The 12,968-nt window shown below is 46.9% G+C and overlaps 1 long non-coding RNA gene across 2 annotated transcripts; it reads left to right on the forward strand.

Annotated features, from left to right (window-relative positions):
* The first annotated feature begins 864 nt into the window (after positions 1 to 864).
* On the forward strand, positions 865 to 11,276 carry LOC123329710. 2 transcript variants are annotated; one of them, XR_006640070.1, is made up of 4 exons: positions 865 to 2,045; positions 9,150 to 9,409; positions 10,234 to 10,369; positions 10,790 to 11,276. It is a non-coding gene; the product is annotated as an uncharacterized LOC123329710 (long non-coding RNA). The 2 variants fall into 2 exon arrangements; XR_006545241.2 differs by lacking the exon at positions 865 to 2,045 and adding an exon at positions 2,058 to 2,717.
* The last annotated feature ends 1,692 nt before the right edge of the window (positions 11,277 to 12,968 follow it).

A 12,968-nucleotide genomic window follows, 5' to 3' on the forward strand; every position in this document is an offset into this window, starting at 1 on the left:
TAATGAAGCAGGAGTAGATGTTTCTCTGGAATTCTTTTGGTTTTTCTATAATCCAATGGATGTTGGCAATTTGATCTCTGGTTCCTCTGCCTTTTCTAAATCAAGCTTGAACATCTGGAAGTTCTCGGTTTACGTACTATTGAAGCCTACCTTGGAGAATTTTGAGCATTACTTTGCTAGCATGTGAGATGAGTGCAACTGTGCGATAGTTTGAACATTCTATGCCATTGCCCTTCTTTGGGATTGGAGTGAAAACTGATCTTTACCAGTCCTGTGGCTGCTGCTGAGTTTTCCAAATTTGCTGGCATATTGAGTGCAGCACTTTCACAGCTAAGTGCTAAATCATCTTTTAGGATTTGAAATAGCTCAACTGGAATTCCTTCACCTCCACTAGCTTTGTTCATAGTGATGCTTCCTAAGGCCCACTTGACTTCGCACTCTAGGATGTCTGGATCTAGGTGAGTGATCACAGCATCGTGGTTATCTGGGTCATGAAGATCCTTTTTGTACGGTTCTTCTGCTTATTCTTGCCACGTCTTCTTAATATCTTCTGCTTCTGTTGGGTCCATACTGTTTCTGTTCTTCAATGTGCCCACCTTTGCATGAAATGTTCCCTTGGTATCTCTAATTTTCTTGAAGAGATCTCCAGTCTTTCTCATTCTATTGTTTTCCTGTATTTCTTTTCATTGTTCGATTAGGAAGCCTTTCTTAAACTCTCCTTGCTATTCTTTGCAACTATGAATTCAGATGGATGTATCTTTCCCTTTCTCCTTTACCTTTTGTTTGTCTTCTTTTCTCAGCTATTTGTAAGGCCTCATCAGGCAACCATTTTGCCTTTTTTCATTTCTTTTTCTTGGGGATGATTTTGATCACTGCCTCCTGTACAGTGTTATGACCCTCCATCCATAGTTCTTCAGGCATTTTGTCTATCAAATCTAAAAGATCATAGTCCCTAAAAGACCTTATTGCTCATGCCCTAAGTCATGTCTGACTCTGCAACCTCATGGGCTGTGTAGCCCACCATGCTTCTCTGTCCATGGGATTCCTTAGGCAAAGATACTGGAGCAGGGCACCATTACCTCCTCCATGGGATCTTCCCAACTCAGGGACAGAATCTGTGTCTCCAGCATCTGCAGGCCAATTCTCTACCACTGGGCCACCTGGGAAGCCCCAAAAGTCCTCATTACAAACCTGTTATAAGGCAACCATGGAACCTGGATGCTCTGAAGCAGCAGGCTGAAGGAAACAGTCCTTGCCTATGCCGAAGAGCCTTTAAATGCAGGCACCTGAGAACTCAGTGATGGGGATGAACACCTTCTCAGATAAAAGACCTAAAATGCTGCCAAGAGGTGCAAGATGAACTCTGCTGAGCCTCTGAGACAAGATTTTCCACAGTTCCTTCTCTGCTCAGACCCCTCAGGTCAACCAGGAGGCCCACTATCAAGGGACAAAACTTCTTTATTCCCCACACTTATTTTCTGGCTCATAGTTAATCAATGTAATAGTAGGAGTCCCAAGAGATGGCGGGAGATCTTGCCAGTCTTTCTTGCAATTAACATTTGCTCAGTGTGGTTTTGATCAGCAGTGGCCTCCTTTGTTAAAGGGTACCCAAGGGGCTCTGTGCATCACCTACTTACAGAATGATGCAGAGCTCAGGAGGAACCCAGAATAAGATGAAGACTTGCCATTCAGGAAGCTTAAGAGCATCTGAGTGCTCCTCTCCTTCCTCCTGCTGGTTCACTATCAAGAATAACAACAGCTGATATTTACTGAATATTGACAAGCCTCAGGTGCTGTGCTAAGAGGTATGCCTACATTATCCCATTCAATCCTTAACAGCGTCTTAGTGAAACAGTACCTTTACAGTGTCCATTTTGAAGTTGTAAAGCTGGGGCTTGGAGAGGCAAAATCACCTGCCCTGAGCCAAAGAGCTGTTTCAGTGTATTAGCTATATTCTGAAATACAGAGTGACCCCCTCTTTGAGCCCTAGCTGGGTTCTCTAGAACAGACAACAGTTCCCTTCAGCATCAGGGACTTTCCCAAGGGTAAGTGCAGCCTGGGCCGTGGTACACACCTTGTCAAATTCCCCTCAGGCCCCATGGAAGCATCTGATGTTCCTTTTCATTGCATTGCCTCATTTCCATGGGTAAGTGTGCCCTGTCTTGGGAGGAAACAATTACACCAGGATGAAGCTCTTGCCTTCCTCTTCTCTCTCTAAGATAATCCATCTAACACCTGACCAAGCTGCAAAGAACAAATGGGACTCATTACATCTTTGGAAATTTCATTCGATTTTTAGAACTGGGGATGAGCTGGAAGACTGACAGCTGGAGACCTAGTTCAAGAGTAGAATTATTTAAGCCTTATGCCAGAAAAGAAAAGACTGTTTGGGACCTGCCATTAAGAATAATCTATAGTGGGGGTAGAAGTAGGTAATGGATTATATCAGCAGCTCTCAAGCCATGACTCCATCTACCCTGAGTTGTAACTTTGCTGGGCTCTGTTTGCCCAACTCTGGTTAAGGGTCAGTGTTGGCTCTTTTGACACAGAGGTTTGGACCAGGTAGGGAAAACAGAGGCTGTATAGCTAACATCATAGGAGGCACTTCTCTTCAATCCGAGATGACAAAGGCCCTGCTTTCAATTACCCCACGAGCTTGACTGTTACTACTACCCTCCTCTCCTGAAGTCAACAGAGGGAAGCCGTCCAGTGAGAAGGTGGGTTTCTGATGATAAGAGAAAAAAAAAAAATGATACTGTCTTGAAGAGCCCGAGAACCACTGGCAGGAAGGAGGCTCAGGTCTGTCTCAGGTCCCTCCTACCTTGTCTTCTCATGTTCTCGTCTCTAACGTTTTGACTCATGGAATAACTTGCTGTTCTGGGCCACCAGTATAAGCAAATTTGTTCCAACTGGTTTGAAATATGTTCAGTTACAAATCAAAAGAAAACTTTTGTCTGGATTATAAATAACAGGAGAATTACTAATGTTTTGATTATATCTGGGGCTCATGCACAGGACAAGTTCATTCTGATTAGGGATTTGGGGCCCAGTTCACTTAAACAAGAGGCACCAGCTCCTCAGCAGGAGCCAGCCTTCATCGGGCTGCAACTTGCTTCATCTGCATCCTGCTCGGAGCCTTCCAGAGCCAAATTGTTTACAGAATATTTATGTTTTCCCTGAAATTGCCTTCAATGCCTGGAAGTCTTCCAAGGGACCTAAAGGGATGGGGTATTAGGGACACAGATGCCTTAAGAATGGGGGAAACACTAATAATACCAGTAAGAATTAACCAAGCACCTGTTATACACCAGTGAAGTCACTCAGTCATGTCCGATCCTTTGTGACCCCTGGGACTGTAACCTACCAGGCTCCTCTGTCCATGGGATTATCCAGGCAAGAGTACTGGAGTGGGGTGCCATTGCCTTCTCCAGGGGATCTTCCCGACTCAGGGATCGAACCCAGGTCTCCTGCATTGCAGGCAGATGCTTTACCATCTGAGCCAACAGGGAAACCACTATATACACCAGGCAGTGTCCTAAAGCACTTCACATAGCTCAATTTACTCATAGTAACCCTAGGAGGCAGGTACCAGTATTATTCCTATCTTACAGATGAGAAAAGAGGGAGGTGACTGAACTTGTCCAAGGTCTCAGGGCTATTTAAGTAGGTGGGGTTCTCATCTAGGCTGTCTGGCTTATGCTCTGAGCCCCGTGCTAGATTTTCTCCTTCTCATGGAAGGATCTCCAGTAGGGTCAGTGGGGGAGGGTCTGGGCATGTATAGGTCTCAAATGCAAAGGGATCCATATTCAGTCTGGTGTTGCATTTGCTGTGGACAGAGTGCGGAAGACCAGATATCACAGGGACTAATGGGCCCATAGAAACCTGTTGTCTGAGGCCTGGGGACCCCCTGACCACTCGACCCAGCACCATAGAAGAAGACTGTGATAACAGTAGCTTTAACACACCTTAGGAACTCCTGTGCTATGCTAAGTTGCTTCAGTCGTGGCCAATTCTTTGCAACCCCATGAACCGTAGCCTGCCAAGCTCCTCTGTCCATGGGACTCTCCAGGCAAGAATACTGGAGTGACTCCTAAAGGGCAAGAATTATTTAACTTTCTCTGAGCAACAGTCATGAGATTGCATAAATTACAGGGTGCGCGGACTCTGACCCTTCGTTTTAGAGATGAGGTCAAAAGAGGCTAAGTGAATCACGAAGTCCACGAGGTTAGGGCAGCAGAGCCTGGATGGGAACCCAACTGCCTCCTGGTTTAGTCAGGCTGTCTGATCATGGGGTGTCTGAAGGCTGGGGGGTCAGATAAGAGAATACAGTGCTTACTGCTGAGGGAGGCTACTAGTACTCAAGACCCCACATTCTAGAAAAGAAACGGAGATGTTTTTCTAATTTGTGTCACGAACTAGAGCCTGGAGGGAGAGTCAGTTTATGCCAGCTCACAGGTCAGGTTGACTTCCCTGGTGGCTCAGATGGTATTAGCCTCTGTCTACAATGTGGGAGACCCGGGTTCGATCCCTGGGTCTGGAAGATCCCCTGGAGAAGGAAATGGCACCCCACTCCAGTATTCTTGCCTGGAAAATCCCATGGACGGAGGAGCCTGGTGGGCTACAGTTCATGGGGTTGCAAAGAGTTGGACACGACTGAGCGACTTCACTTCACAGGCCAAGTTAGGGAATGAACTCATTGATTTCTGTCCCCAAATATCCAGATCACCAGAAACACAGGTGGTGGGGGTGGTTAGCTTATAAAAGTCTGAGAGCTCAGACATCCGTAGGCTAACATAGAGCAGGAGAACTTCTCTTGCCTTGGTGGAAGTGGTCAAAGAAATGTTTTCAGGGAGGGATAGTGGCTAATTTGCTCTTTCCTTTTCTCTTACCTCACCTCCCTGAACCATTTTTGTTTCTTAAATCTAAGTGAATTCAAAACAGAAAACTAAGTAGAAGCAAATCACCCTCATAGTGAATTGGGATCCTAACTCCTGCCCCAGAGTGAGGGTAGGTGAAGTCACTCCCTGCAAAGCCACTCCCTTCTCAGACTTGGTTGTTCCTAATACCAAAGATATGGTGGTCTGGATAAGGCCTATAATTCTCGGACCTGACAACTCAAACATAATCAGCCTGTGGGCTTCCAAGAGTATGAACTGCCCATAAAAACCTGGCCTTGTCCCCAAGCATTACCAAGTCCTGGAACTAAAACCTGGATCTTAACAGATGCGCTTTTTTCTTTTCAGCTGATCCATCCACACCCACTGACATGCTCATATAAACTCATCGATGAAAGTGTTCCTGATATAGTGGGACACAAGACATAGAAGTCTGCAACAGGGAAAGGAAGCCTATGGTGGCTTGTTGGTCAGGCAAGGGCTATATAAGTTCATAAGAACTCAGGGTGGGCATAAGTCTTACTGAGAGGAGAATGTGGGCTGCTAAAGGCCTCTTTCACCTTTTGAACTGTGAGTGCCGTGGTGGCAAGCAGGATCCAGATCTCTGAATCTGCTGAGCCTAGAATATGGTTTTTCCAGTAGTCATGTATGGATGTGAGAGTTGGACCATAAAGAAGGCTGAGTGCTGAAGAATTGATGCTTTTGAGCTGTGGTGTTGGAGAAGACTCTTGAAGAGTCCCTTGGACAGCAAGGAGATATAACCAATCAATCTTAAAGGAAATCAACCCTGAGTATTCATTGGAAGGACTGATGCTGAAGCTTCAATACTTTGGCCATCTGATGTGAAGAGCCGACTCATTGGAAAAGACCTTGATGCTGGGAAAGATTGAAGGCAGGAGGAGAAGGGGACAGCAGAGGATGAGATGGTGGGATGGCATCACCAACTCAATGGACATGAATTTGAGCAAACTCCAGGTGATAGTGAAGGATGGGGAAGCCTGGAGTGCTGCACTCCATGGGATCCCAAAGAATCAGACATAACTGAGCAACTAAACAACAAAATATATGGCCTACCAGACCCTCCATGATGTTGATGAGGCCATGGGGACTGGGTAAGTTATAACTTTCTTCTGTTCTCTATTAGAGAATGAGGTCATTGAAAATCAAGACCTGGATGAGGAGTAGATGGTCATCCTTGCCCCCAAGGAATCACTGAGGGACTCTCACGATGTCCAAGGAGAACTCTGAACATCTGGCCCAGTGGAAAGGAGGAGACTTGAGTCTTGCCCCTCAGCTCCAGTGAGTCAAATGCAGATGATCTTCTTATACACAGACTCGTGAGGTCCAGACTTGTGCTAAGTATTGACAGGGACCCTTTGTCCTTACCTGGACACCTCCACTTTTAGGACTGGGAGCTGGGAGAAAAGGGTTTATGGGCTTTGAACTGAAGGAAAAGGTCCAGGGAAGATCCCAGGCCTGTCCCTTGCTTGGCAGGGTCAATGAGAATAGTTCCTTTGACTTTCAGTAGGGGAAGAAGAGGGAAGGTAGATTTTACCCAGCATCTCTCAAGAGGAGTACCTGAGTATGTATGTGAAAAGGTCTAAGAACAACTACACTAGCTTCAGAACAGGAAGAATCTACCCAGGAAAGAAAGTCATATGGTGGAGATGCCATCCCACACTGGGCCATGAGAAGATGCTTCCCAAGTCACTTTTCTGATGCTTCCGTGGGCCCGTCAGTGGCCATAGGTATACTAATAAAGATAACAATAACAGTAATAGATCTTTTGCCATGTGCCAAAACCTTTGCAAATAACTCAATAAATTATAATAACTCTTTGTGGTGAATACTATTATTACTCTCATTCGGTCCCATCACTTCATGGCAAATAGATGGGGAAACAATGGAAACAGAGACTTTATTTTCTTGGGCTCCAAAATCACTGCAGATGGTGACTGCAGCCATGAAATTAAAAGACGCTTGCTCCTTGGAAGAAAAGCCGTGACCAACCTAGACAGCGTATTAAAAAGCAGAGACATTACTTTGCCAACAAAGGTCCATCTAGTCAAGGCTATGGTTTTTCCAGTAGTCATGTATGGATGTGAGGATGTGAGAGTTGGACTATAAAGAAAGCTGAGCACCGAAGAATTGATGCTTTTGAACTGTGGAGTTGGAGAAGACTCTTGAGGGTCCCTTGGACTGCAAGGAGATCCAATCAGTCCATCCTAAAGGAAATTGGTCCCGAATATTCATTGGAAGGACTGATGCTGAAGCTGAAACTCCAATACTTTGGCCACCTGATGCAAAGAACTGACTCATAGGAAAAGACCCTGATGCTGGGAAAGACTGAAGGCAGGAGGAGAAGGGGATGACAAAGGATGAGATGGTTGGATGGCATCACTGAATCAACGGACATGAGTTTGAGTGAGCTCCAGGAGTTGGTGATGGACAGGGAGGCCTGACGTGCTGTGCAGTCCATGGGGTCACAAAGAGTCAGATACGAATGAATGACTGAACTAAAGTGTCAAGAAACCAAAACTTGGAAAGTTTAAATAACTTATGAAAAGTCATATAATCAATGAAATACAAGTGCCAAGATATGTTTGAACCCAGGTCTGTTTGGCTGCAAACCCTGAACTATTTGCTGTTATACTCAGGACACTGTGAGAGTCTAGCTATGTCTATGTCTACCTCTACAGTTGAGTGAGGTGAGACAGAGAGGAAGGCACAGTTTAAAAAAAAAAGTTAACATCTTCTTCTGTGCACAATATGTGTAGATTCATGTATCATGTATGTAGAAGAGAGTGTGTTTAGATAAGCTACTTCTCCTTTCATTCTCCATACATTAGACACTATAATGTGAACACTCCCACTTTGGGGGGCTTCCCAGGTGGTGAAATGGTAAAGAATTCACCTGCTGAATGGAGGAGAAGCAGATTCTATCCCTGGGTCAGGAAGATCCCCTGGAAAAGGAAATGGCAACCCACTCCAGTATTCTTGCCTGGAAAATTCCATGGACAGAGGAGCCTGGTGGGCTCCACAGCTGTGCAGACAGCTGGACGCGACTGAGCACGCACACAGTCCCACTTTTTAGGTGAAGTAAGCAGGTCACAAAGAAGCTAAATAATTTGTTCAAGATCATCCATGCACTCGAATCTGTGCGGTTTGATGCCAAATCCATGGCTCTTTCACTATAACATACTGTCACAATCATCAGATGCACTCAGAGTCAGCTCGCATTTGTTATGCACCCACCACAGGTTAAGCACTGTGCCAGGCTCTTTCACAAACACCAAACAGTTCCTCATTGACTGGCCTTCCAGGTCACTAAGTTGGGCTGCAGCTGCAGCAGCCTCCTAGTCAAGGTTATATAAAAGAATAAACCAGAGGAATTCCTTTTCTTCTTCTTTCTAGGTATTCTCAGTAGCTAAGTCCAAGCTAAATATTTCGCAAAAGGGTGCTGTTGTCACCTGAAGGACCAGGGAAAAAAAAGAAAAACTAGATTAAGGTTGAAAAACTCAAGTCTCAAAGTCCCCGATCCAATGATGGAGGGTCAGTAGCGTCTTCGTTCTCTTTGCTGGATGAATTTCTAATGCTATCCTATTTCCATTCTAGTCCACCCCACATTTCTGAGGTGCCCCCTAGCTTTGCTCCTTCAAGGTAAAGAAGCAGGGAGGCAGTTGATGATGGAAGGAAGGAAAAATTCCCTTGCTTCTAGAGTCCATCAGGAATTTAGTCTGTCTTCCTCTTGACCCTTTGAGCCTTGAACTCTAATTCTCCCACGTCAACATCAATTGAATGTATTACCAAAGTCATTGCTGAGAACCTGTCACACTAGCCCGCGAGATCCCTGAGGAGACTTTGGAGCAGTGGTGAGGTAAACAATAACTGATCAAGTAGTAAATAATAGCAAAATGTCTCATGAAGCAAAGCTAAGTATTTTTTCATTTGATTGTAGATGGTGAAACCTAAGTACATATCAGGCAGAAGATCTGCTTGATGGTGCCCAGCTCAAAAGTGGTGGGTGGGACTTGGATAGATGCTTCATTTCTAAGGCCTGGGCTCTAACCCAAGGCTTCAGCAAAATTAGGGAGATATCAACAGATGGATTCTGTCTTCGAAGCTGTGACACCCTCACCAGCAAGTGGTGGGCTTTTCACAGAGTGAGACTTGGTTAGAGAAGGAGGAAACCCCAATGGAGGAAAGATGGAGGCTAGTGAAGTTTTGTTGTTGTTGTTGCTGTTTTTGCTGCAGATGGATTATTTGCTTGAGGAGGGAAAATGAGCAACAGTGCTCCCAGTCTAGGATCTGGGTGACTTCTTGCCTAGGCTGGCTTCACGGGTGTGCAACTTGGGTAGACACACATGGCCCTGTGCTCAGCAGGAGAATGCATGAGTAGGAAGACACGCACCATATATGTGTTCTCCATTCCTCGCTGCCCCCATGAGGTTGGCAGTTCCCCCAAGAGCACAGAATTCCAGTGAGAGCCCAGTGAGATGCAAAGTAAGTCAAAGGTGAGTGTATGAGGAAGGGGGGGGGCATGGACAACATCCAGAGGTCCTGCTGTTGGAACCAGAACTTGCTTGAATGTAGAAATAAGGCAGTGGGGGTCTATGAAACACTAATGACCAAGGACCCCTACTTTATCATTTCTTACTCTTGTTCCTTCCCTCTATTTGCCAACCACCTATGCTGAAAAGGATGGCATGGAAGGAAAGCGGAGACTAGAGCAGTCCACAGTTGCTTCTCCTTCCAGTCCTTCCTTCCTCATCATTAAGCTGAACTCAGAGATGCTGGTAGAACATTCACATATTAGAAGTCAGATGAAAGCAGTTGAGTTGGTTTTGTTCAACGTGTCCAGTGTGCTGGTAAGAAGTAAACACATACGCAGGTATGACCTATGAGATACAAGTTGTGTGATTTCAGTGATTCTGCAAATGAATTAAATGCTCCTATATTTTCATTTAAAACTAGCATTGCACAGTATAAAGATGGATGGTAAAATTCATGCTAATGAAAATTTTATTTTTATTTAGCACAACATGAAACTAGCAAATAAAAAACATGACAAGAGAGAGACTTAAGGAAAAAAGCTTTATATTTTAGTACCTTTAATAACACTTTTTTCCTGCGTATTTGAACGAGGGGCCCTACATTTTTTTACTGGGCCCCTTGAGTTCTGTCGCTGGCCCTGCTCCTACCCTTATTTTTCTTATGAGAAACAGAGGCAAGGCACCAGGGCTAATTCAAGGCAATGAACGGAAAACTTGGACTTGATTCTTCTCCTAAGCAGGTGGCATCCGTTTGTAGTAACAGTGGTCTCCAACGTCGTGCGCAGGGAGAACTGACACTCCTGAATGAATATGAGGAAACCCCAGGCAAATTCCGGTTCACCACATATACTCAGGGACGTCAGATCCACCCCTAAACCAGAAGTGGTATTTCTCCGTTGGCGTCTTCACACAGTGACAGAGGTGAAGAGAGTCCATGCTGTCCGTGAGCTCACGGGTGCAGAGAACTCTGCACATGCACAAACACACACATGTGCACATTTGGGTGCGTTGTGGTTGGTCTTGACACACATTGTACACGTACACCACACATAAGTGTTTGCATGTGATGTGGGCTTGGGCACCTCTTAGAACCTGAGAGAGGTGGGTTTACATGGGTCTCGGCGGCGGGGTTGGGGTGAGGAGGACTCCTGACTGACAACACCTTTAAGGCTTGGGTGAACGTGGTCCTTCTGGGCCTTGGTCCTCAAGAGACCACCGCTGAGAGTGGAGAGCTATCGGGGCAGGTTTGGGGGGCTGGTGGGGGGACACACGGCTCTATTTCCAGGACCAGTTTTTCCTGTAACCACTCTGCTCTCCCTTTATACCACAATTGACTTCAAGAACAGAGAATTTTCGACTTCCTTCTGAAAGGAGTGACACGAGCAACCAGGGCTGTGAAAGACTCTTCCCTTCCACCCCTGGACCAAAAAGCGAGGAGACAGTCTCATGAACGAGGCCCTTGAGTGACGTGGAGAGCGGATGTCAGGCCCGCTGACCTCTTTTTACTCGGCACCAGCGAGTCCGGAAGGACGGGGTCGCCATCTACTCGCTCCCTTTAGCTGCCTGGTGCTTCTTCCCCACAGCAGGCTTAGTGCCCAGTCTGTGTCTCATCCCACCTCACATCCCACCTCATCTCTACGCCTTTGGGTTATGCTAGCCAACAGGTGGCAAGGGCACGGCTGATTCTAATTTCCAAGCGCACTTTCCCCAGTCCCCCATCCTGTCTGCTGAAAGAGATTCACTTCTCATGAGAATCTGGTAAGCCTGCCAGCACCCCCAGGAGGAAAAAGTCACTAACTCACTTCTTTAGAAGCACCTTCCCCACCCCCCGCTGAGTGGTCTTGACCACTACCAGCCCACCAAAGAATCATTGCCTTTTATTGTTTCCATATTTCCCAGTGCATTTTAACCAGACATTCAAATGGCACCCCGACGTCTATATTTAAAGATTGTGGTGGGGGGACTCCCCGCCCCCACCCCCCTCAGGAGAGACCTGTGTTCCACCTCCCAGAAGTGGCTGCTCATCAGAGAGGAGGTGATTCAGCTTTCCTAGAAGATCATTTGCAGGGGAAAATACAGTACTAGTGCTCAGAGTGCTGCCTGCTTCCAGAGATTAAAAAAAAAAAAAAAAAAAACACCACCAAAAAAACCCTGCTCTCAGACACATGGAATTCCCATTGACGAGGTCTGACCAACACCAGGCGTTGAATTTTCCCCATTAAACTTAAAGCTCAGGATGAAAGACGTGGGGGTGGGAGAAGGGATCCCATTTGGCCTTTTCAGCCCTCTGGAGGACCTGAACTCTGCTCACCGCCCCCCAAGGTCAAACGACTGATGTGCAAAAAGTCCCCTCTGTCTGTCCCTCCACTTCCCCTGCCCAAGCTCTCCCTCCTCACAAAGAAGGACTCTCATTGCCACAACACAATGAAGCCCCGGTGGATTTACCCAGATTAGAGAACCCCTTGAAGTCTCTGTCAGAATCAATCTTCTCAAGAATAACACTTGTTGGTCACCACCTTGCTTTGTGCGACCGCGGGGAAACCAGGGCTCCGCGGGGCACACCGGCCTCTGACCCCCCATCTCCGCAGGGCACCCCCTGGAGGGCTCGGCCCCTCACCTCACGGGACGCCCCCCAAAACACACACCCCGCGGCACCACCGCCCACACCCTGCAAGCCCGCGCCCCGTTTATTTACCTTCTCCACTCCAAGCTGGGCCCATCCCAGCACCAGCCCCCCAAGAGCCGGGAGGCCAGCGCCGCGGCTTCCCAGGCGGTGAGAGGCCCTGGCCGCGCGCCAGCCTCCGCCGCCGCCGCCGCCGCCGCCCCCGCGGTTTAACCCTCCGCCCTGCGGAGTTCAGCCTCTCCGGGCTTCAGGCTGCAAAGTTTGCCAGGCGCTTTTTTCCGGCGGTTTTCCTCCACACAACCGGCCCTAAGAAATCCTGCACAGAGATTTCCCTCTACAGGTGGTTGTGAGCTGTAGCAGTTTTTGCTCTTGCAATAGAAACGTGGTGGTTTGGGGTGTTTTTCTTTCTTTAATTTCATTTTACCTGCTATTCAGGATTTTTAAAAAAAAATTATTTTGCCGGCCCCCGCTAAAGACGCAGCTTTTCTCCAAATAATGGGATGAGAGAGTAAATTCTTTATGCAAGAAATGTAACTACTGCCATCACCACCACCGTGCTCTGACTCTCGCCATCTCCCCACCCTCCCCCACTTTGCTCTGACTTCATGAAGCCTTTTCTGAACTAAGATTGCATGTGCAAAATAATGACAAGAATGAAGACACTTAGTGAATGAGAATCAACCCCAAATATGACAAAGTGGACAAACTCCCACTACAGAATCCCTCTCCATGCCGCGCCCCCACCACAAAACATCAGGGTAGGGGGAGAGGAGACAGCATCCCTTCCCCACTTTGACACCACAGAACTGTCTTCCAACTGGCATGCCTCTGCAAAAACCACACACACACACACCCAACCCCAGGAAAGCCTGCTCAAGAAGTCTAGTCGATTTGTAG

Source organism: Bubalus bubalis, chromosome 16 (assembly GCF_019923935.1).
Source record: "Bubalus bubalis isolate 160015118507 breed Murrah chromosome 16, NDDB_SH_1, whole genome shotgun sequence".
Classification (NCBI taxonomy): domain Eukaryota; kingdom Metazoa; phylum Chordata; class Mammalia; order Artiodactyla; family Bovidae; genus Bubalus; species Bubalus bubalis.